The sequence below is a fragment of the Heterodontus francisci genome, chromosome 29 (genome assembly GCF_036365525.1).
Source record: "Heterodontus francisci isolate sHetFra1 chromosome 29, sHetFra1.hap1, whole genome shotgun sequence".
Lineage (NCBI taxonomy): Eukaryota > Metazoa > Chordata > Chondrichthyes > Heterodontiformes > Heterodontidae > Heterodontus > Heterodontus francisci.
In genome coordinates this window covers 65033474-65058844 of record NC_090399.1, presented here as the reverse complement: position 1 = coordinate 65058844, position 25371 = coordinate 65033474, and the positions used below count along the sequence as shown (strand labels likewise).

The 25371-nt window shown below is 48.2% G+C and overlaps 1 protein-coding gene across 1 annotated transcript in view; it reads left to right on the top strand.

The window, feature by feature from the left end:
* The window catches only part of LOC137345893 (zinc finger protein ZFP2-like), a 68592-nt gene that overhangs the window by 1422 nt on the left and 41799 nt on the right, over window positions 1–25371 (top strand). The window lies entirely within an intron of this gene.

Here is a 25371-nt window from a genome sequence, read left to right as displayed (position 1 = left end):
TGGAGAGGAGCTTGCAGTGGGAGGGGGAGGATCCAGGTCTCGTTGCCCACGTGCGTACCAATGACATAGATAGGATTAGGAAAGAGGTTCTGCTTAGTTAGTATGAGCAGCTACGGCCTATTTAAAAAAGCAGAACCTGAAAGGGAATTATCTCTGGATTATTATCTGAGCCACAAACAAATTGAAGTACAGTAAATTTGACAGTTAAATGCTTGGCTCAAAGATTGGTGTGGGAGATATGGGTTTTGATTTATGGGGCACTGGCACCAGTACTGGGGAAAGTGGGAGCTGTACCGTTGGGACAGTCTACATCTGAACTATGCTGGGACCAGTGTTCTGGCGAGTCGTATAACTAAAGCAGTAGGAAGGGCTTTAAACGAAATAGTGGAGCAAGGGATCAAGTGAGGGAAGATGAGAGGACAAGGCAAGATAGCAATAAGGATAATGATAATCATGGTGTGACAGGAAGGGACAGTGCATGTAAACTCGAGTGAGCTAGCACGTAAAACTTGAGGTTGTGAACTGTGAGCGTGGGGGGAGGTTTCAGGAGAAGTGAGATTTAGAAACCCAAAGAGAAAGGCCAAGGCATCGGAACTGTGTAGCATTGTGGGTAAAGGCAAGAAGAATGGGACAGAGAGTTTAACAGAATAGTCGTTTGATAGTACAGAACTTGAGTATTGCTGAAAATAGAGACATCATATTGAAGCTTTTCACCTTGCGCTCATCAGGACAATCTGCAAGAATACCAATGTGAGGGAAAACAAGAAGTTTATACTGTATGAGAAGAGAGTGCTGATTGGTTGGCAAGTGAACTCTGATTGGTAGAGGCGTTGCCATGGAGAATGCACCAATTAACGGTGACTGACAGTTAACTGCCAAGCTTTGTTTGAAATTTTAACCAGGCAGCTTCACTCTCTGGTCAACGCATTGCCCTGAGGAATGAACCAGCAAATGGCTTTCACTTATTTTGTTTAGCTGAGATAAGCGCAATGTTTGTACATAATAAAAGCAAAATACTGCAGGTGCTGGAAATCTGAAAAAAAAAACAAGAAATGCTGGAAATACTCAGCAGGTCTGGCAGCATCTGTGGAGACAGAAGCAGAGTTAACGTTTCAGGTCATTGACCCTTCATCAGAACTGGCAGAGGCTAGAAATGTAATAGATTTTAAGCAAGAAAAGTGGGGGCGGGGCAAGAGATAACAAAAGAGAAGGCGTTGATAGGACAAAGTCACGGAGAATAACTGACTAGACGGTCATGGAGCAAAGGCAAACGGTATGTTAATGGTGTGGTAAAAGACAAAGCGTTAGTACAGAGAGGGTGTTAATTGACAGAAAACTGAACAGCCTGGCCCCAAGCACAAACATGAAAAAAACAGTGGGTAGGTACAGTAGAAACAAACTAAAATAAAATAAATGCATAAAAAAGAAAAAATAACAAAATAATAAGGGGGGCCCATCATACTCTGAAATTATTGAACTCACTGTTCAGTTCAGCAGGCTGTAATATGCCGAATCGGTAAATGAGATGCTGTTCCTCGGGCTTGCATTGATGTTCACTGGAACACTGCAGCAATCCCAGGACAGAGATGTGGGTTTGAGAGCAGGAAATGGCCAGCAACCGAAAGCTCTGAGTCATGCTTTCGGACTGAGCAGAGGTGTTCCGCAAAGTGGTCATCCAGTCTGCGTTTGGTCTCCCCAGTGTGGAGGTGACCGCAGATACCTCGACTACACTTCACACCCTGCCTCCTGTAAGGACTCCATTTCATTCTCCCAGTTTCTCCATCTCTGATGCATCTGCTCTGATGATGCAGCCTTCCATGACAGTGCTTCTGATATGTCTTCCTTTTTCCTCAACCGAGGATTCGAGGATTTCCCCCCCCCCAACTGTGGTTGACAGGGCCCTCAACCACGTCCAGCCCATTTCCCACCTCTACCCTCACCCCTTGCCCTCCCTCCCAGGACCGTGACAGGGTTCCCCTTGTCCTCACTTCCCACCCCACCAGCCTCCACATCCAAAGGATCATCCTCCACCACCTCCAGCGTGATACCACTACCAAATGCATCTTCCCCTCCACTGTCAGCCTTCCGAAGATTTCATTCCATCTGCGACACCCTGGTCCACTCCTCCATTACCCCCACTACCTCATCCCCTTCCCACACCACCTTCCCCTGCAATCGCAGGAGGTGTAATACCTGCCCATTTACCTTCTCTCTCCTCACTATCCAAGTCCCCAAACACTCCTTTCAGGTGAAACAGCGATTTACTTGTACTTCTTTCAGTGTAGTATACTGTATTCGCTGCTCACAATGTGGTCTCCTCTATATTGGGGAGACCAAACACAGACCGGATGACTGCTTTGCGGAACACCTCCGCTCAGTCCGAAAGCATGACCCTGAGCTTCCGGTCGCTGGCCATTTCAACACTCCCCCCTGCTCTCATGCTCACATCTCTGTCCTGGGATTGCTGCAGTGTTCCAGTGAACATCAACGCAAGCTCGAGGAACATCATTTCATTTACCAATTAGGCACACTACAGACTGCCGGACTGAATATTGAGTTCAATAATTTTAGAGCATGACAGGTCCTTTTTTTATTTTTTTCGTTTTTATGTCTTTATTTTATATTAATTTGTTTCTACTGTGCCTACCCATTTTTTTCATGGTTGTGCTAGGGGCCAGGCTGTTCAGTTTTCTGTCAATTAACACCCTATCTATGCTAACGCTTTGTCTTTCACCACACCATTAACATACCATTTGCCTTTGCTCCATGACCTCTTGGTCAGTTCTTCTCTGTGACCATGTCCTATCAACACCTCTTTTGTTATCTCTTGCCCCACCCCCACTTTTCTTCCTTAAATGTATTGCGTTTCTAGCCTCTGCCAGTTCTGATGAAGGGTCACTGACCTGAAATGTTAACTCTACTTCTCTGTCCACAGCTGCTGCCAGACCTGCTGAGTATTTCCAGCATTTCTTGTTTTTATTTCAATGTTTGTACATGTTCTTTCTGTCTGCAAAGAGCAGGGCCCTGTGTATTCATATATGTAGTTTCCTGTAAGCGCAAATGTGCCACACTGCGAGCCCGACTGCCAATCTTAAATTGGTTGTCACTGTAATTCTTAGCACACTGAGGATTATTTAGCAAGTGTTGTCCAAATGCAGTATCATATCTAATGTTGGACACTGTGTTTTGAGTTTTGCAAGCACGGGCTGGTTGGGGTACGGCTTATACCTTGCCCATTGCGAACAGTAGAAGGGGCATGCTGTTTTTGGGATACAGCCAATATACCTAGTATCACACTGGCATTGAAATCCACTCCATTACTGTAGAACGTCTTTTTGGCATGACAGCTGCATCCTGTTAGTGGCGAACACCACACGCGTTGCTACTGCAGAGTAGCAGTGTGGAACAGCTTGCTTCACCTGTTGCTCAGATTTTGGGATACCTTACCCTTCCAGGATAATTTGAGGTAGACTGGGCACTTTTCAGGGCTGGAAATGATGGCCTTAAGCCCGTTCATAAGTTTGCGTGATATACAGCGAGCAATAATCTGATCATTGTCATCCAGGATGTCTTTGGTTTACTCTATTTCAGCATCAATCTTGCATGGTGAGGAAACAACTCTGGCCCTCTTTACGAAGTTGCTGATAGGGCCAATCTTATAGCGCATGGAACTGTAAGAACTGTATTGACCGGTAAAGGTAGGTTTGCAGTAGACGGGTAGAGAACCCCTTAGCAGATTTCTCAACTAGTACGTCAAGGAAAGGGAGCTCATTTGACTGCTCCATTTCAATGGTGAATTTGAGCGCAGGATGGAGCCCATTAGGACATGCAAGGAAATTATTACCTGCAGCTGCGGATTCAAATATAGCGGATGTATCATCTACATATCGGAAGTATGCAAGAGGTCGGAGGTTATGTGTCATTCCCTTAGACACGTTTCTCATGGAACCCAACAAAGATGTTTGCGAGAGCTGGACCTAGAGGGGATCCTATGGCAGCACCATCTATTTGGACATACATGGTGTCGTTAAAACAGAGCTCAACTGTGAATTACCGAGTTCATAAGTTCCATGAATACCTGTTCATGCAATGGTGGCGGGTCTCAATGGCCGTGATATAGTGCTGCAGCGCAAATATTTATGACTTCCTTAAGTGGTACATTGGTGAATAGGCTAGCAATGTCAAATGAGCACATGGACAAGGCATTGCTATCAATATGCAAGTCCAATATGGTTTTCGCAAATGTGAAGGAATCCTTCACCGTGTATGGAGAACTTGCTCAAAACTGGAGTTTTGAATACTCAAGTTTAACAGAAATTGTACATTGGCAAATAAGATCATTGAAGAGAATGGATGCAAAAAATGAGATTAGAGGTTCTATATCTGAATGTGCAAAGAATCTGCAATAAGATAGATGAACTAGTGGCACAAAGAGGTACATGATTTAGGTCTAATCACCATTACAGAGATGTGGTTACATGGTGATCAAGGTTGGGAAATAAATATTTCAGGATATGCAATATTTCGGAAAGACAGACAGAATAGCAAAAGGAGGAGGGGTAGGTAGCCCTGATGGTAAAGGATGACATAAGGGCATTAGTGCGAAAGTATCTGGCCTGAAGTAGAATCAGTATGGGTGGAAATAAGGAATAGCAAGAATCAGAAAACACTGCTGAGAGTAGTTGATAGGGCCTCTGACAGCAGTTGTACTGTTGGAGAGGGCATTAAAGAAGAAATTATTGGAGCTTGTAACAAAGGAAATGTAATTATAGGGTACTTTAATCTTCATATAGACTGGGACAATGACATTGGCAGGAGTGGTCCACAAGATGATTTTGTAGAATGTTTTCTGGACCGTTTCTTGCAGCAATACATGAAGTTATCTTAGATCTAGTATTGTGTAATGAAGCAGGGTTAATAAGCAATGTAATTGTAAAATATCCACAGGGATCATAACACCACTGAATTCCATGTTAATTTTGACCTTCAATCACACCCAAGAATCTTAAACTTAAAGCCAATTAGGTAAGCATGAGGGGAGAACTGGCTAAGGTAAATTGGGTAAATAGACTAAACGTATAGTGATAAATTAAACCTTTAAAGAAATGATTCAAAATGTTCAACAAAAATATATTTCTTTGGTAAACAAAAACTCAGTCAGAAAGACCCATCCGTACTCACTCAGGAAGTTAAGGACAGTATTAGATTTTTCTTTTTATTATTCATTCACGGGATGTGGGCATCACTGGCTCAGCCAGCATTTATTGCCCATCCCTAATTGCCTTTGAAAAAGGTGGTGGTGAGCTGCCTTCTTGAACTGCTGCAGTCCATTTGGGGTAGGTACACCCACAGTGCTGTTATGTTAATTAGCAAGATAAGGGCTCGTGGAGTTGGTGGTAATATATTAGCATGGATAGACGATTGGTAAATAGAGAGGAAGCAACGAGTGGGAGTAAACGGGGCATTTTCAAGTTGGCAGGCAGTAAATAGTGGAGTGCCGTAAGGATCAGTGCTGGGGCTTCAGTTATTTGCAATTTATATGAATGACTTAGATATATTACTCTTTGTCTCTTCATCTAAGTTTGCTGATGGTGTAGGTAGAAAGGTAAGCTGTGGAGAGGGCACTTGCCCCCTCCACACCCCCTTCCCAGGGATCAGGGACACTTGCCCCCTCCACCTCCCCGAGGGTCAGGGACACTCACGCCTCACCACCTCCCTACCCTGCTGTGCATCAGCAATAATCATCTAATCATCCCTTCGCCCCGAGGTCAGCGAGACGCACCTCCTTCCCACTTCTCTCACTCAGAGGATCTGTGCTGTCCAGGGTCAGTATTGTACAGGGTCAGTGATTCACAGGATCTGTACTGTACAGGGTCAGTAGTTCAGGATCTGTACTGTACAGGGTCAGTGATTCACAGGATCTGTACTGTACAGGGTCAGTAATTCAGGATCTGTACTGTACAGGGTCAGTAGTTCAGGATCTGTACTGTACAGGGTCAGTAGTTCAGGATCTGTACTGTACAGGGTCAGTAGTTCAGGATCTGTACTGTACAGGGTCAGTGATTCACAGGATCTGTACTGTACAAGGTCAGTGATTCACAGGATCTGTACTGTACAGGGTCAGTGATGCACAGGATCTGTACTGTACAGGGTCAGTAGTTCAGGATCTGTACTGTACAGGGTCAGTGATTCAGGATCTGTACTGTACAGGGTCAGTAATTCAGGATCTGTACTGTACAGGGTCAGTAATTCAGGATCTGTACTGTACAGGGTCAGTAATTCAGGATCTGTACTGTACAGGGTCAGTAGTTCAGGATCTGTACTGTACAGGGTCAGTGATTCACAGGATCTGTACTGTACAGGGTCAGTGATTCACAGGATCTGTACTGTACAGGGTCAGTAGTTCAGGATCTGTACTGTACAGGGTCAGTAGTTCAGGATCTGTACTGTACAGGGTCAGTGATTCACAGGATCTGTACAGGGTCAGTGAGTCAGGATTTATACTGTACAGGGTCAGTGAGTCAGGATCTGTACTGTACAGGGTCAGTAGTTCAGGATCTGTACTGTACAGGGTCAGTAGTTCAGGATCTGTACTGTACAGGGTCAGTGATTCACAGGATCTGTACAGGGTCAGTGAGTCAGGATTTATACTGTACAGGGTCAGTGAGTCAGGATCTGTACTGTACAGGGTCAGTAGTTCAGGATCTGTACTGTACAGGGTCAGTAATTCAGGATCTGTACTGTACAGGGTCAGTAGTTCAGGATCTGTACTGTACAGGGTCAGTGATTCACAGGATCTGTACTGTACAGGGTCAGTAATTCAGGATCTGTACAGGGTCAGTGAGTCAGGATTTATACTGTACAGGGTCAGTAGTTCAGGATCTGTACTGTACAGGGTCAGTAGTTCAGGATCTGTACTGTACAGGGTCAGTGATTCACAGGATCTGTACTGTGCAGGGTAAGTGATTCACAGGATCGGTACTGTGCAGGGTCAGTGATTCACAGGATCGGTACTGTGCAGGGTCAGTGATTCACAGGATCTGTACTGTGCAGGGTCAGTGATTCACAGGATCTGTACTGTGCAGGTTAAGTGATTCACAGGATCTGTACTGTGCAGGGTAAGTGATTCACAGGATCTGTACTGTGCAGGGTCAGTGATTCACAGGATCTGTACTGTGCAGGGTCAGTGATTCACAGGATCTGTACTGTGCAGGGTCAGTGATTCACAGGATCTGTACTGTGCAGGGTCAGTGATTCACAGGATCTGTACTGTGCAGGGTCAGTGATTCACAGGATCTGTACTGTGCAGGGTCAGTGATTCACAGGATCTGTACTGTGCAGGGTCAGTGATTCACAGGATCTGTACTGTGCAGGGTCAGTGATTCACAGGATCTGTACTGTGCAGGGTCAGTGATTCACAGGATCTGTACTGTGCAGGGTCAGTGATTCACAGGATCTGTACTGTGCAGTGTCAGTGATTCACAGGATCTGTACTGTGCAGGGTAAGTGATTCACAGGATCTGTAGCGTGCAGGGTAAGTGATTCACAGGATCTGTAGCGTGCAGGGTCAGTGATTCACAGGATCTGTAGCGTGCAGGGTCAGTGATTCACAGGATCTGTACTGTGCAGGGTCAGTGATTCACAGGATCTGTAGCGTGCAGTGTCAGTGATTCACAGGATCTGTACTGTGCAGGGTAAGTGATTCACAGGATCTGTACTGTGAGGGTAAGTGATTCACAGGATCTGTACTGTGAGGGTAAGTGATTCACAGGATCTGTAGCGTGCAGGGTAAGTGATTCACAGGATCTGTACTGTGCAGGGTCAGTGATTCACAGGATCTGTACTGTGCAGTGTCAGTGATTCACAGGATCTGTACTGTGCAGTGTCAGTGATTCACAGGATCTGTACTGTGCAGTGTCAGTGATTCACAGGATCTGTACTGTGCAGTGTCAGTGATTCACAGGATCTGTACTGTGCAGTGTCAGTGATTCACAGGATCTGTACTGTGCAGTGTCAGTGATTCACAGGATCTGTACTGTGCAGGGTCAGTGATTCACAGGATCTGGAGAGAGCAGGGTAAGTGATTCACAGGATCTGTACTGTGCAGGGTAAGTGATTCACAGGATCTGTACTGTGCAGGGTAAGTGATTCACAGGATCTGTACTGTGCAGGGTCAGTGATTCACAGGATCTGTACTGTGCAGGGTCAGTGATTCACAGGATCTGTACTGTGCAGGGTCAGTGATTCACAGGATCTGTACTGTGCAGGGTCAATGATTCACAGGATCTGTACTGTGCAGGGTCAATGATTCACAGGATCTGTACTGTGCAGGGTCAATGATTCACAGGATCTGTACTGTGCAGGGTAAGTGATTCACAGGATCTGTACTGTGCAGGGTAAGTGATTCACAGGATCTGTACTGTGAGGGTAAGTGATTCACAGGATCTGTACTGTGAGGGTAAGTGATTCACAGGATCTGTACTGTGAGGGTAAGTGATTCACAGGATCTGTAGCGTGCAGGGTAAGTGATTCACAGGATCTGTAGCGAGTAGGGTAAGTGATTCACAGGATCTGTACTGTGCAGGGTCAGTGATTCACAGGATCTGTACTGTGCAGTGTCAGTGATTCACAGGATCTGTACTGTGCAGTGTCAGTGATTCACAGGATCTGTACTGTGCAGTGTCAGTGATTCACAGGATCTGTACTGTGCAGTGTCAGTGATTCACAGGATCTGTACTGTGCAGTGTCAGTGATTCACAGGATCTGTACTGTGCAGTGTCAGTGATTCACAGGATCTGTACTGTGCAGTGTCAGTGATTCACAGGATCTGTACTGTGCAGTGTCAGTGATTCACAGGATCTGGAGAGAGCAGGGTAAGTGATTCACAGGACCTGTACTGTGCAGGGTAAGTGATTCACAGGATCTGTACTGTGCAGGGTAAGTGATTCACAGGATCGGTACTGTGCAGGGTCAGTGATTCACAGGATCTGTACTGTGCAGGGTCAGTGATTCACAGGATCTGTACTGTGCAGGGTCAATGATTCACAGGATCTGTACTGTGCAGGTTAAGTGATTCACAGGATCTGTACTGTGCAGGTTAAGTGATTCACAGGATCTGTAGCGTGCAGGGTCAGTGATTCACAGGATCTGTTGCGTGCAGGGTAAGTGATTCACAGGATCTGTTGCGTGCAGGGTAAGTGATTCACAGGATCTGTTGCGTGCAGGGTAAGTGATTCACAGGATCTGTACTGTGCAGTGTCAGTGATTCACAGGATCTGTACTGTGCAGGGTCAGTGATACACAGGATCTGCACTGTGCAGGGTCAATGATTCACAGGATTTGTACTGTGCAGGTTAAGTGATTCACAGGATCTGTACTGTGCAGGGTCAGTGATACACAGGATCTGTACTGTGCAGGGTCGGTGATTCACAGGATCTGTCGCGTGCAGGGTCAGTGATTCACAGGATCTGTAGCGTGCAGGGTCAGTGATTCACAGGATCTGTAGCGTGCAGGGTCAGTGATTCACAGGATCTGTAGCGTGCAGGGTAAGTGATTCACAGGATCTGTACTGTGCAGGGTCAGTGATTCACAGGATCTGTACTGTGCAGGGTAAGTGATTCACAGGATCGGTACTGTGCAGGGTCAGTGATTCACAGGATCTGTACTGTGCAGGGTCAGTGATTCACAGGATCTGTACTGTGCAGGGTCAGTGATTCACAGGATCTGTACTGTGCAGGGTCAGTGATTCACAGGATCTGTACTGTGCAGGGTCAGTGATTCACAGGATCTGTACTGTGCAGGGTCAGTGATTCACAGGATCTGTACTGTGCAGGGCAAGTGATTCACAGGATCTGTACTGTGCAGGGTCAGTGATTCACAGGATCTGTACTGTGCAGGGTCAGTGATTCACAGGATCTGTACTGTGCAGGTTAAGTGATTCACAGGATCTGTACTGTGCAGGTTAAGTGATTCACAGGATCTGTACTGTGCAGGTTAAGTGATTCACAGGATCTGTACTGTGCAGGTTAAGTGATTCACAGGATCTGTAGCGTGCAGGGTCAGTGATTCACAGGATCTGCACTGTGCAGGGTCAGTGATTCACAGGATCTGCACTGTGCAGGGTCAGTGATTCACAGGATCTGTACTGTGCAGGGTCAGTGATTCACAGGATCTGTACTGTGCAGGGTCAGTGATTCACAGGATCTGTAGCGTGCAGGGTCAGTGATTCACAGGATCTGCACTGTGCAGGGTCAGTGATTCACAGGATCTGTACTGTGCAGGGTCAGTGATTCACAGGATCTGTACTGTGCAGGGTCAGTGATTCACAGGATCTGTACTGTGCAGGGTCAGTGATTCACAGGATCTGTAGCGTGCAGGGTCAATGATTCACAGGATCTGTACTGTGCAGGGTAAGTGATTCACAGGATCTGTACTGTGCAGGGTCAGTGATTCACAGGATCTGTACTGTGCAGGGTCAGTGATTCACAGGATCTGTAGCGTGCAGGGTCAATGATTCACAGGATCTGTAGCGTGCAGGGTCAGTGATTCACAGGATCTGTAGCGTGCAGGGCAAGTGATTCACAGGATCTGTACTGTGCAGGGCAAGTGATTCACAGGATCTGTACTGTGCAGGGTCAGTGATTCACAGGATCTGTACTGTGCAGGGTCAGTGATTCACAGGATCTGTACTGTGCAGGGTCAATGATTCACAGGATCTGTACTGTGCAGGTTAAGTGATTCACAGGATCTGTACTGTGCAGGTTAAGTGATTCACAGGATCTGTACTGTGCAGGTTAAGTGACTCACAGGATCTGTAGCGTGCAGGGTCAGTGATTCACAGGATCTGCACTGTGCAGGGTCAGTGATTCACAGGATCTGCACTGTGCAGGGTCAGTGATTCACAGGATCTGTAGCGTGCAGGGTCAGTGATTCACAGGATCTGCACTGTGCAGGGTAAGTGATTCACAGGATCTGCACTGTGCAGGGTCAGTGATTCACAGGATCTGCACTGTGCAGGGTCAGTGATTCACAGGATCTGTACTGTGCAGGGTCAGTGATTCACAGGATCTGTACTGTGCAGGGTCAGTGATTCACAGGATCTGTAGCGTGCAGGGTCAATGATTCACAGGATCTGTACTGTGCAGGGTAAGTGATTCACAGGATCTGTAGCGTGCAGGTTAAGTGATTCACAGGATCTGTAGCGTGCAGGTTAAGTGATTCACAGGATCTGTACTGTGCAGGGTCAGTGATTCACAGGATCTGTAGCGTGCAGGGTCAGTGATTCACAGGATCTGTACTGTGCAGGGTCAGTGATTCACAGGATCTGTACTGTGCAGGGTCAGTGATTCACAGGATCTGTACTGTGCAGGGTCAGTGATTCACAGGATCTGTACTGTGCAGGGTCAGTGATTCACAGGATCTGTAGCGTGCAGGGTCAATGATTCACAGGATCTGTAGCGTGCAGGGTCAATGATTCACAGGATCTGTACTGTGCAGGGTCAGTGATACACAGGATCTGCACTGTGCAGGGTCAATGATTCACAGGATTTGTACTGTGCAGGTTAAGTGATTCACAGGATCTGTACTGTGCAGGGTCAGTGATTCACAGGATCTGTACTGTGCAGGGTCAATGATTCACAGGATCTGCAGCGTGCAGGGTCAGTGATTCACAGGATCTGTAGCGTGCAGGGTCAGTGATTCACAGGATCTGTACTGTGCAGGGTCAGTGATTCACAGGATCTGTACTGTGCAGTGTCAGTGATTCACAGGATCTGTACTGTGCAGTGTCAGTGATTCACAGGATCTGTACTGTGCAGTGTCAGTGATTCACAGGATCTGTACTGTGCAGTGTCAGTGATTCACAGGATCTGTACTGTGCAGTGTCAGTGATTCACAGGATCTGTACTGTGCAGTGTCAGTGATTCACAGGATCTGTACTGTGCAGGGTCAGTGATTCACAGGATCTGTACTGTGCAGGGTCAGTGATTCACAGGATCTGTACTGTGCAGGGTCAGTGATTCACAGGATCTGTAGCGTGCAGGGTCAGTGATTCACAGGATCTGTACTGTGCAGGGTCAGTGATTCACAGCATCTGTACTGTGCAGGGTCAGTGATTCACAGGATCTGTACTGTGCAGGGCAAGTGATTCACAGGATCTGTACTGTGCAGGGTCAGTGATTCACAGGCTCTGTACTGTGCAGGGTCAATGATTCACTGGATCTGTACTGTGCAGGTTAAGTGATTCACAGGATCTGTACTGTGCAGGGTCAGTGATTCACAGGATCTGTACTGTGCAGGGTCAGTGATTCACAGGATCTGTACTGTGCAGGGTCAGTGATTCACAGGATCTGTAGCGTGCAGGGTCAATGATTCACAGGATCTGTACTGTGCAGGGTAAGTGATTCACAGGATCTGTACTGTGCAGGGTCAGTGATTCACAGGATCTGTACTGTGCAGGGTCAGTGATTCACAGGATCTGTAGCGTGCAGGGTCAATGATTCACAGGATCTGTAGCGTGCAGGGTCAGTGATTCACAGGATCTGTAGCGTGCAGGGCAAGTGATTCACAGGATCTGTACTGTGCAGGGCAAGTGATTCACAGGATCTGTACTGTGCAGGGTCAGTGATTCACAGGATCTGTACTGTGCAGGGTCAGTGATTCACAGGATCTGTACTGTGCAGGGTCAATGATTCACAGGATCTGTACTGTGCAGGTTAAGTGATTCACAGGATCTGTACTGTGCAGGTTAAGTGATTCACAGGATCTGTACTGTGCAGGTTAAGTGACTCACAGGATCTGTAGCGTGCAGGGTCAGTGATTCACAGGATCTGCACTGTGCAGGGTCAGTGATTCACAGGATCTGCACTGTGCAGGGTCAGTGATTCACAGGATCTGTAGCGTGCAGGGTCAGTGATTCACAGGATCTGCACTGTGCAGGGTAAGTGATTCACAGGATCTGCACTGTGCAGGGTCAGTGATTCACAGGATCTGCACTGTGCAGGGTCAGTGATTCACAGGATCTGTACTGTGCAGGGTCAGTGATTCACAGGATCTGTACTGTGCAGGGTCAGTGATTCACAGGATCTGTAGCGTGCAGGGTCAATGATTCACAGGATCTGTACTGTGCAGGGTAAGTGATTCACAGGATCTGTAGCGTGCAGGTTAAGTGATTCACAGGATCTGTAGCGTGCAGGTTAAGTGATTCACAGGATCTGTACTGTGCAGGGTCAGTGATTCACAGGATCTGTAGCGTGCAGGGTCAGTGATTCACAGGATCTGTACTGTGCAGGGTCAGTGATTCACAGGATCTGTACTGTGCAGGGTCAGTGATTCACAGGATCTGTACTGTGCAGGGTCAGTGATTCACAGGATCTGTAGCGTGCAGGGTCAATGATTCACAGGATCTGTAGCGTGCAGGGTCAATGATTCACAGGATCTGTACTGTGCAGGGTCAGTGATACACAGGATCTGCACTGTGCAGGGTCAATGATTCACAGGATTTGTACTGTGCAGGTTAAGTGATTCACAGGATCTGTACTGTGCAGGGTCAGTGATTCACAGGATCTGTACTGTGCAGGGTCAGTGATTCACAGGATCTGCAGCGTGCAGGGTCAGTGATTCACAGGATCTGTAGCGTGCAGGGTCAGTGATTCACAGGATCTGTACTGTGCAGGGTCAGTGATTCACAGGATCTGTACTGTGCAGTGTCAGTGATTCACAGGATCTGTACTGTGCAGTGTCAGTGATTCACAGGATCTGTACTGTGCAGTGTCAGTGATTCACAGGATCTGTACTGTGCAGTGTCAGTGATTCACAGGATCTGTACTGTGCAGTGTCAGTGATTCACAGGATCTGTACTGTGCAGGGTCAGTGATTCACAGGATCTGTACTGTGCAGGGTCAGTGATTCACAGGATCTGTACTGTGCAGGGTCAGTGATTCACAGGATCTGTACTGTGCAGGGTCAGTGATTCACAGGATCTGTAGCGTGCAGGGTCAGTGATTCACAGGATCTGTACTGTGCAGGGTCAGTGATTCACAGCATCTGTACTGTGCAGGGTCAGTGATTCACAGGATCTGTACTGTGCAGGGCAAGTGATTCACAGGATCTGTACTGTGCAGGGTCAGTGATTCACAGGCTCTGTACTGTGCAGGGTCAATGATTCACTGGATCTGTACTGTGCAGGTTAAGTGATTCACAGGATCTGTACTGTGCAGGTTAAGTGATTCACAGGATATGTAGCGTGCAGGGTCAGTGATTCACAGGATCTGCACTGTGCAGGGTCAGTGATTCACAGGATCTGTAGCGTGCAGGGTCAGTGATTCACAGGATCTGTACTGTGCAGGTTAAGTGATTCACAGGATCTGTTGCGTGCAGGGTAAGTGATTCACAGGATCTGTACTGTGCAGGGTCAATGATTCACAGGATCTGCACTGTGCAGGGTCAGTGATACACAGGATCTGCACTGTGCAGGGTCAGTGATACACAGGATCTGCACTGTGCAGGGTCAATGATTCACAGGATTTGTATTGTGCAGGTTAAGTGATTCACAGGATCTGTACTGTGCAGGGTCAGTGATTCACAGGATCTGTACTGTGCAGGGTCAATGATTCACAGGATCTGTAGCGTGCAGGGTCAGTGATTCACAGGATCTGTAGCGTGCAGGGTCAGTGATTCACAGGATCTGTACTATGCAGGGTCAGTGATTCACAGGATCTGTACTATGCAGGGTCAGTGATTCACAGGATCTGTAGCGTGCAGGGTAAGTGATTCACAGGATCTGTACTATGCAGGGTCAGTGATTCACAGGATCTGTAGCGTGCAGGGTAAGTGATTCACAGGATCTGTACTATGCAGGGTCAGTGATTCACAGGATCGGAACTGTGCAGGGTCAATGATTCACAGGATCGGTACTGTGCAGGGTCAGTGATTCACAGGATCTGTACTGTGCAGGGTCAGTGATTCACAGGATCTGTACTGTGCAGGGTCAGTGATTCACAGGATCTGTAGCGTGCAGGGTCAATGATTCACAGGATCTGTACTGTGCAGGGTCAGTGATTCACAGGATCTGGAGAGAGCAGGGTAAGTGATTCACAGGATCTGTACTGTGCAGGGTAAGTGATTCACAGGATCTGTACTGTGCAGGGTAAGTGATTCACAGGATCTGTAGCGTGCAGGGTCAGTGATTCACAGGATCTGTACTGTGCAGGGTCAATGATTCACAGGATCTGTACTGTGCAGTGTCAGTGATTCACAGGATCTGTACTGTGCAGGGTCAGTGATTCACAGGATCTGTAGCGTGCAGGTTAAGTGATTCACAGGATCTGTACTGTGCAGGGTCAGTGATTCACAGGATCTGTACTGTGCAGGGTAAGTGATTCACAGGATCTGTACTGTGCAGGGTCAGTGATTCACAGGATCTGTACTGTGCAGGGTCAGTGATTCACAGGATCTGTACTGTGCAGGGTCAGTGATTCACAGGATCTGTACTGTGCAGGGTCAGTGATTCACAGGATCTGTACTGTGCAGGGTCAATGATTCACAGGATCTGTACTGTGCAGGGTCAATGATTCACAGGATCTGTACTGTGCAGGGTCAATGATTCACAGGATCTGTACTGTGCAGGGTCAGTGATTCACAGGATCTGTAGCGTGCAGGGTAAGTGATTCACAGGATCTGTAGCGTGCAGGGTCAATGATTCACAGGATCTGTACTGTGCAGGGTCAGTGATTCACAGGATCGGTACTGTGCAGGGTCAGTGATTCACAGGATCTGTACTGTGCAGGGTCAGTGATTCACAGGATCTGTACTATGCAGGGTCAGTGATTCACAGGATCTGTACTGTGCAGGGCAAGTGATTCACAGGATCTGTACTGTGCAGGGTCAGTGATTCACAGGATCTGTACTGTGCAGGGTCAGTGATTCACAGGATCTGTACTGTGCAGGGTCAGTGATTCACAGGATCTGTACTGTGCAGGGTCAATGATTCACAGGATCTGTACTGTGCAGATTAAGTGATTCACAGGATCTGTACTGTGCAGGTTAAGTGATTCACAGGATCTGTAGCGTGCAGGGTCAGTGATTCACAGGATCTGCACTGTGCAGGGTCAGTGATTCACAGGATCTGCACTGTGCAGGGTCAGTGATTCACAGGATCTGTAGCGTGCAGGGTCAGTGATTCACAGGATCTGTACTGTGCAGGGTAAGTGATTCACAGGATCTGTAGCGTGCAGGGTCAGTGATTCACAGGATCTGTAGCGTGCAGGGTCAGTGATTCACAGGATCTGCACTGTGCAGGGTCAGTGATTCACAGGATCTGTAGCGTGCAGGGTCAGTGATTCACAGGATCTGTACTGTGCAGGGTCAGTGATTCACAGGATCTGTAGCGTGCAGCGTCAGTGATTCACAGGATCTGTACTGTGCAGGTTAAGTGATTCACAGAATCTGTACTGTGCAGGGTAAGTGATTCACAGGATCTGTACTGTGCAGGGTTAAGTGATTCACAGGATCTGTACTGTGCAGGGTCAGTGATTCACAGGATCTGTACTGTGCAGGGTCAGTGATTCACAGGATCTGTACTGTGCAGGGTCAGTGATTCACAGGATCTGCACTGTGCAGGGTAAGTGATTCACAGGATCTGTACTGTGAGGGTAAGTGATTCACAGGATCTGTAGCGTGCAGGGTAAGTGATTCACAGGATCTGTAGCGTGCAGGGTAAGTGATTCACAGGATCTGTACTGTGCAGTGTCAGTGATTCACAGGATCTGTACTGTGCAGTGTCAGTGATTCACAGGATCTGTACTGTGCAGTGTCAGTGATTCACAGGATCTGTACTGTGCAGGGTCAGTGATTCACAGGATCTGTACTGTGCAGGGTCAGTGATTCACAGGATCTGTACTGTGCAGGGTCAGTGATTCACAGGATCTGTACTGTGCAGGGTCAGTGATTCACAGGATCTGTACTGTGCAGGGTCAGTGATTCACAGGATCTGTAGCGTGCAGGGTCAGTGATTCACAGGATCTGCACTGTGCAGGGTCAGTGATTCACAGGATCTGTAGCGTGCAGGGTCAGTGATTCACAGGATCTGTAGCGTGCAGGGTAAGTGATTCACAGGATCTGTAGCGTGCAGGGTCAGTGATTCACAGGATCTGTAGCGTGCAGGGTCAGTGATTCACAGGATCTGTAGCGTGCAGGGTCAGTGATTCACAGGATCTGTAGCGTGCAGGGTCAGTGATTCACAGGATCTGTAGCGTGCAGGGTAAGTGATTCACAGGATCTGTAGCGTGCAGAGTCAGTGATTCACAGGATCTGTAGCGTGCAGGGTCAGTGATTCACAGGATCTGTAGCGTGCAGGGTCAGTGATTCACAGGATCTGCACTGTGCAGGGTCAGTGATTCACAGGATCTGTAGCGTGCAGGGTCAGTGATTCACAGGATCTGTACTGTGCAGGGTCAGTGATTCACAGGATCTGTAGCGTGCAGGGTCAATGATTCACAGGATCTGTAGCGTGCAGGGTCAATGATTCACAGGATCTGTACTGTGCAGGGTCAGTGACACGCAGGATCTGCCCTGTGCAGGGTCAATGACACACAGGATTTGTATTGTGCAGGTTAAGTGATTCACAGGATCTGTGCTGTGCAGGGTCAGTGATTCACAGGATCTGTACTGTGCAGGGTCAATGATTCACAGAATCTGTAGCGTGCAGGGTCAGTGATTCACAGGATCTGTAGCGTGCAGGGTCAGTGATTCACAGGATCTGTACTATGCAGGGTCAGTGATTCACAGGATCTGTACTGTGCAGGGTCAGTGATTCACAGGATCGGTACTGTGCAGGGTCAGTGATTCACAGGATCTGTACTGTGCAGGGTCAGTGAATCACAGGATCTGTACTGTGCAGGTTCAGTGATTCACAGGATCTGTACTGTGCAGGTTAAGTGATTCACAGGATCTGTACTGTGCAGGTTAAGTGATTCACAGGATCTGTACTGTGCAGGGTCAGTGATTCACAGGATCTGTACTGTGCAGGGTCAGTGATTCACAGGATCTGTACTGTGCAGTGTCAGTGATTCACAGGATCTGTACTGTGCAGTGTCAGTGATTCACAGGATCTGTACTGTGCAGGGTCAGTGATTCACAGGATCTGTACTGTGCAGGGTCAGTGATTCACAGGATCTGTACTGTGCAGGGTCAGTGATTCACAGGATCTGTACTGTGCAGGGTCAGTGATTCACAGGATCTGTACTGTGCAGGGTCAGTGATTCACAGGATCTGTACTGTGCAGGGTCAGTGATTCACAGGATCTGTACTGTGCAGGGTCAGTGATTCACAGGATCTGTACTGTGCAGGGTCAGTGATTCACAGGATCTGTACTGTGCAGGGTCAGTGATTCACAGGATCTGTACTGTGCAGGGTCAGTGATTCACAGGATCTGTACTGTGCAGGGTCAGTGATTCACAGGATCTGTACTGTGCAGGGTCAGTGATTCACAGGATCTGTGCTGTGCAGGGTCAGTGATTCACAGGATCTGTACTGTGAGGGTAAGTGATTCACAGGATCTGTACTGTGAGGGTAAGTGATTCACAGGATCTGTAGCGTGCAGGGTAAGTGATTCACAGGATCTGTACTGTGCAGGGTCAGTGATTCACAGGATCTGTACTGTGCAGTGTCAGTGATTCACAGGATCTGTGCTGTGCAGTGTCAGTGATTCACAGGATCTGTACTGTGCAGGGTCAGTGATTCACAGGATCTGTACTGTGCAGGGTCAATGATTCACAGGATCTGTACTGTGCAGGGTCAGTGATTCACAGGATCTGTACTGTGCAGGGTCAATGATTCACAGGATCTGTAGCGTGCAGGGTCAGTGATTCACAGGATCTGTAGCGTGCAGGGTCAGTGATTCACAGGATCTGTACTGTGCAGGGTCAATGATTCACAGGATCTGTACTGTGCAGCGTCAGTGATTCACAGGATCTGTACTGTGCAGGGTAAGTGATTCACAGGATCTGTACTGTGCAGGGTCAGTGATTCACAGGATCTGTACTGTGCAGTGTCAGTGATTCACAGGATCTGTACTGTGCAGGATCAGTGATTCACAGGATCTGTACTGTGCAGGGTTAAGTGATTCACAGGATCTGTACTGTGCAGGGTCAGTGATTCACAGGATCTGTACTGTGCAGGGTCAGTGATTCACAGGATCTGTACTGTGCAGGGTCAGTGATTCACAGGATCTGTACTGTGCAGGGTCAGTGATTCACAGGATCTGCACTGTGCAGGGTAAGTGATTCACAGGATCTGTACTGTGAGGGTAAGTGATTCACAGGATCTGTAGCGTGCAGGGTAAGTGATTCACAGGATCTGTAGCGTGCAGGGTAAGTGATTCACAGGATCTGTACTGTGCAGGGTCAGTGATTCACAGGATCTGTACTGTGCAGTGTCAGTGATTCACAGGATCTGTACTGTGCAGGGTCAGTGATTCACAGGATCTGTACTGTGCAGGGTCAGTGATTCACAGGATCTGTACTGTGCAGGGTCAGTGATTCACAGGATCTGTACTGTGCAGGGTCAGTGATTCACAGGATCTGTACTGTGCAGGGTCAGTGATTCACAGGATCTGTAGCGTGCAGGGTCAGTGATTCACAGGATCTGCACTGTGCAGGGTCAGTGATTCACAGGATCTGCAGCGTGCAGGGTCAGTGATTCACAGGATCTGTAGCGTGCAGGGTAAGTGATTCACAGGATCTGTAGCGTGCAGGGTCAGTGATTCACAGGATCTGTAGCGTGCAGGGTCAGTGATTCACAGGATCTGTAGCGTGCAGGGTCAGTGATTCACAGGATCTGTAGCGTGCAGGGTCAGTGATTCACAGGATCTGTAGCGTGCAGGGTAAGTGATTCACAGGATCTGTAGCGTGCAGGGTCAGTGATTCACAGGATCTGTAGCGTGCAGGGTCAGTGATTCACAGGATCTGTAGCGTGCAGGGTCAGTGATTCACAGGATCTGCACCGTGCAGGGTCAGTGATTCACAGGATCTGTAGCGTGCAGGGTCAGTGATTCACAGGATCTGTACCGTGCAGGGTCAGTGATTCACAGGATCTGTAGCGTGCAGGGTCAATGATTCACAGGATCTGTAGCGTGCAGGGTCAATGATTCACAGGATCTGTACTGTGCAGGGTCAGTGACACACAGGATCTGCACTGTGCAGGGTCAATGATTCACAGGATTTGTATTGTGCAGGTTAAGTGATTCACAGGATCTGTGCTGTGCAGGGTCAGTGATTCACAGGATCTGTACTGTGCAGGTTCAATGATTCACAGAATCTGTAGCGTGCAGTGTCAGTGATTGACAGGATCTGTAGCGTGCAGGGTCAGTGATTCACAGGATCTGTACTATGCAGGGTCAGTGATTCACAGGATCTGTACTGTGCAGGGTCAGTGATTCACAGGATCGGTACTGTGCAGGGTCAGTGATTCACAGGATCTGTATTGTGCAGGGTCAGTGAATCACAGGATCTGTACTGTGCAGGGTCAGTGATTCACAGGATCTGTACTGTGCAGGTTAAGTGATTCACAGGATCTGTACTGTGCAGGTTAAGTGATTCACAGGATCTGTACTGTGCAGGGTAAGTGATTCACAGGATCTGGACTGTGCAGGGTCAGTGATTCACAGGATCTGTACTGTGCAGTGTCAGTGATTCACAGGATCTGTACTGTGCAGTGTCAGTGATTCACAGGATCTGTACTGTGCAGGGTCAGTGATTCACAGGATCTGTACTGTGCAGGGTCAGTGATTCACAGGATCTGTACTGTGCAGGGTCAGTGATTCACAGGATCTGTACTGTGCAGGGTCAGTGATTCACAGGATCTGTACTGTGCAGGGTCAGTGATTCACAGGATCTGTACTGTGCAGGGTCAGTGATTCACAGGATCTGTACTGTGCAGGGTCAGTGATTCACAGGATCTGTACTGTGCAGGGTCAGTGATTCACAGGATCTGTACTGTGCAGGGTCAGTGATTCACAGGATCTGTACTGTGCAGGGTCAGTGATTCACAGGATCTGTACTGTGCAGGGTCAGTGATTCACAGGATCTGTGCTGTGCAGGGTCAGTGATTCACAGGATCTGTACTGTGAGGGTAAGTGATTCACAGGATCTGTACTGTGAGGGTAAGTGATTCACAGGATCTGTACTGTGAGGGTAAGTGATTCACAGGATCTGTAGCGTGCAGGGTAAGTGATTCACAGGATCTGTACTGTGCAGGGTCAGTGATTCACAGGATCTGTACTGTGCAGTGTCAGTGATTCACAGGATCTGTACTGTGCAGGGTCAGTGATTCACAGGATCTGTACTGTGCAGGGTCAGTGATTCACAGGATCTGTACTGTGCAGGGTCAGTGATTCACAGGATCTGTGCTGTGCAGGGTCAGTGATTCACAGGATCTGTGCTGTGCAGGGTCAGTGATTCACAGGATCTGTGCTGTGCAGGGTCAGTGATTCACAGGATCTGTACTGTGAGGGTAAGTGATTCACAGGATCTGTACTGTGAGGGTAAGTGATTCACAGGATCTGTAGCGTGCAGGGTAAGTGATTCACAGGATCTGTACTGTGCAGGGTCAGTGATTCACAGGATCTGTACTGTGCAGGGTCAGTGATTCACAGGATCTGGAGAGAGCAGGGTAAGTGATTCACAGGATCTGTACTGTGCAGGGTAAGTGATTCACAGGATCTGTAGCGTGCAGGGTAAGTGATTCACAGGATCTGTACTGTGCAGGTTAAGTGATTCACAGGATCTGTCGCGTGCAGGGTCAGTGATTCACAGGATCTGCACTGTGCAGGGTCAGTGATTCACAGGATCTGTAGCGTGCAGGGTCAGTGATTCACAGGATCTGTAGCATGCAGGGTCAGTGATTCACAGGATCTGTAGCATGCAGGGTCAGTGATTCACAGGATCTGTACTGTGCAGGGTAAGTGATTCACAGGATCTGTAGCGTGCAGGGTCAGTGATTCACAGGATCTGTAGCGTGCAGGGTCAGTGATTCACAGGATCTTCACTGTGCAGGGTCAGTGATTCACAGGATCTGTAGCGTGCAGGGTCAGTGATTCACAGGATCTGTACTGTGCAGGGTCAGTGATTCACAGGATCTGTAGCGTGCAGGGTCAGTGATTCACAGGATCTGTAGCGTGCAGGGTAAGTGATTCACAGGATCTGTAGCGTGCAGGGTAAGTGATTCACAGGATCTGTAGCGTGCAGGTTAAGTGATTCACGGGATCTGTACTGTCCAGGGTCAGTGATTCACAGGATCTGTACTGTGCAGGGTCAGTGATTCACAGGATCTGTACTGTGCAGGGTCAGTGATACACAGGATCTGCACTGTGCAGGGTCAATGATTCACAGGATTTGTACTGTGCAGGTTAAGTGATTCACAGGATCTGTACTGTGCAGGGTCAGTGATTCACAGGATCTGTACTGTGCAGGGTCAATGATTCACAGGATCTGTAGCGTGCAGGGTCAGTGATTCACAGGATCTGTAGCGTGCTGGGTCAGTGATTCACAGGATCTGTAGCGTGCTGGGTCAGTGATTCACAGGATCTGTAGCGTGCAGGGTCAGTGATTCACAGGATCTGTAGCGTGCAGGGTCACTGATTCACAGGATCTGGAGCGTGCAGGGTAAGTGATTCACAGGATCTGTACTATGCAGGGTCAGTGATTCACAGGATCTGTACTGTGCAGGGAAAGTGATTCACAGGATCGGTACTGTGCAGGGTCAGTGATTCACAGGATCTGTACTGTGCAGGGTCAATGATTAACAGGATCTGTACTGTGCAGGGTCAGTGATTCACAGGATCTGTACTGTGCAGGTTAAGTGATTCACAGGATCTGTACTCTGCAGGGTCAGTGATTCACAGGATCTGTACTGTGCAGGGTCAGTGATTCACAGGATCTGTACTGTGCAGTGTCAGTGATTCACAGGATCTGTACTGTGCAGTGTCAGTGATTCACAGGATCTGTACTGTGCAGGGTCAGTGATTCACATGATCTGTACTGTGCAGGGTCAGTGATTCACAGGATCTGTACTGTGCAGGGTCAGTGATTCACAGGATCTGTACTGTGCAGGGTCAGTGATTCACAGGATCTGTACTGTGCAGGGTCAATGATTCACAGGATCTGTACTGTGCAGGGTCAGTGATTCACAGGATCTGTAGCGTGCAGGGTCAGTGATTCACAGGATCTGTACTGTGCAGGGTCAGTGATTCACAGGATCGGTACTGTGCAGGGTCAGTGATTCACAGGATCGGTACTGTGCAGGGTCAGTGATTCACAGGATCTGTACTGTGCAGGGTCAGTGATTCACAGGATCTGTACTGTGCAGGGTCAGTGATTCACAGGATCTGTACTGTGCAGGGCAAGTGATTCACAGGATCTGTACTGTGCAGGGTCAGTGATTCACAGGATCTGTACTGTGCAGGGTCAGTGATTCACAGGATCTGTACTGTGCAGGGTCAGTGATTCACTGGATCTGTACTGTGCAGGGTCAATGATTCACAGGATCTGTACTGTGCAGGTTAGGTGATTCACAGGATCTGTACTGTGCAGGTTAAGTGATTCACAGGATCTGTAGCGTGCAGGGTCAGTGATTCACAGGATCTGCACTGTGCAGGGTCAGTGATTCACAGGATCTGCACTGTGCAGGGTCAGTGATTCACAGGATCTGCACTGTGCAGGGTCAGTGATTCACAGGATCTGTACTGTGCAGGGTCAGTGATTCACAGGATCTGTACTGTGCAGGGTCAGTGATTCACAGGATCTGTAGCGTGCAGGGTCAGTGATTCACAGGATCTGTACTGTGCAGGGTAAGTGATTCACAGGATCTGTAGCGTGCAGGGTCAGTGATTCACAGGATCTGTAGCGTGCAGGGTCAGTGATTCACAGGATCTGCACTGTGCAGGGTCAGTGATTCACAGGATCTGTAGCGTGCAGGGTCAGTGATTCACAGGATCTGTAGCGTGCAGGGTCAGTGATTCACAGGATCTGTACTGTGCAGGGTCAGTGATTCACAGGATCTGTAGCGTGCAGGGTCAATGATTCACAGGATCTGTACTGTGCAGGGTAAGTGATTCACAGGATCTGTAGCGTGCAGGGTAAGTGATTCACAGGATCTGTAGCGTGCAGGATAAGTGATTCACAGGATCTGTAGCGTGCAGGGTCAATGATTCACAGGATCTGTTGGGTGCAGGGTAAGTGATTCACAGGATCTGTACTGTGCAGGGTCAATGATTCACAGGATCTGTACTGTGCAGGGTCAATGATTCACAGGATCTGTACTGTGCAGGGTCAATGATTCACAGGATTTGTACTGTGCAGGTTAAGTGATTCACAGGATCTGTACTGTGCAGGGTCAGTGATTCACAGGATCTGTACTGTGCAGGGTCAATGATTCACAGGATCTGTAGCGTGCAGGGTCAGTGATTCACAGGATCTGTAGCGTGCAGGGTCAGTGATTCACAGGATCTGTACTGTGCAGGGTCAATGATTCACAGGATCTGTACTGTGCAGGGTCAGTGATTCACAGGATCTGTACTGTGCAGGGTCAGTGATTCACAGGATCTGTACTGTGCAGGGTCAGTGATTCACAGGATCTGCACTGTGAGGGTAAGTGATTCACAGGATCTGTAGCGTGCAGGGTAAGTGATTCACAGGATCTGTAGCGTGCAGGGTAAGTGATTCACAGGATCTGTAGCGTGCAGGGTAAGTGATTCACAGGATCTGTACTGTGCAGGGTCAGTGATTCACAGGAGCTGTACTGTGCAGTGTCAGTGATTCACAGGATCTGTACTGTGCAGTGTCAGTGATTCACAGGATCTGTACTGTGCAGGGTCAGTGATTCACAGGATCTGTACTGTGCAGGGTCAGTGATTCACAGGATCTGTACTGTGCAGGGTCAGTGATTCACAGGATCTGTACTGTGCAGTGTCAGTGATTCACAGGATCTGTAGCGTGCAGGGTCAGTGATTCACAGGATCTGCACTGTGCAGGGTCAGTGATTCACAGGATCTGTAGCGTGCAGGGTCAGTGATTCACAGGATCTGTAGCGTGCAGGGTAAGTGATTCACAGGATCTGTAGCGTGCAGGGTCAGTGATTCACAGGATCTGTAGCGTGCAGGGTCAGTGATTCACAGGATCTGTAGCGTGCAGGGTCAGTGATTCACAGGATCTGTAGCGTGCAGGGTCAGTGATTCACAGGATCTGTAGCGTGCAGGGTAAGTGATTCACAGGATCTGTAGCGTGCAGGGTCAGTGATTCACAGGATCTGTAGCGTGCAGGGTCAGTGATTCACAGGATCTGTAGCGTGCAGGGTCAGTGATTCACAGGATCTGCACTG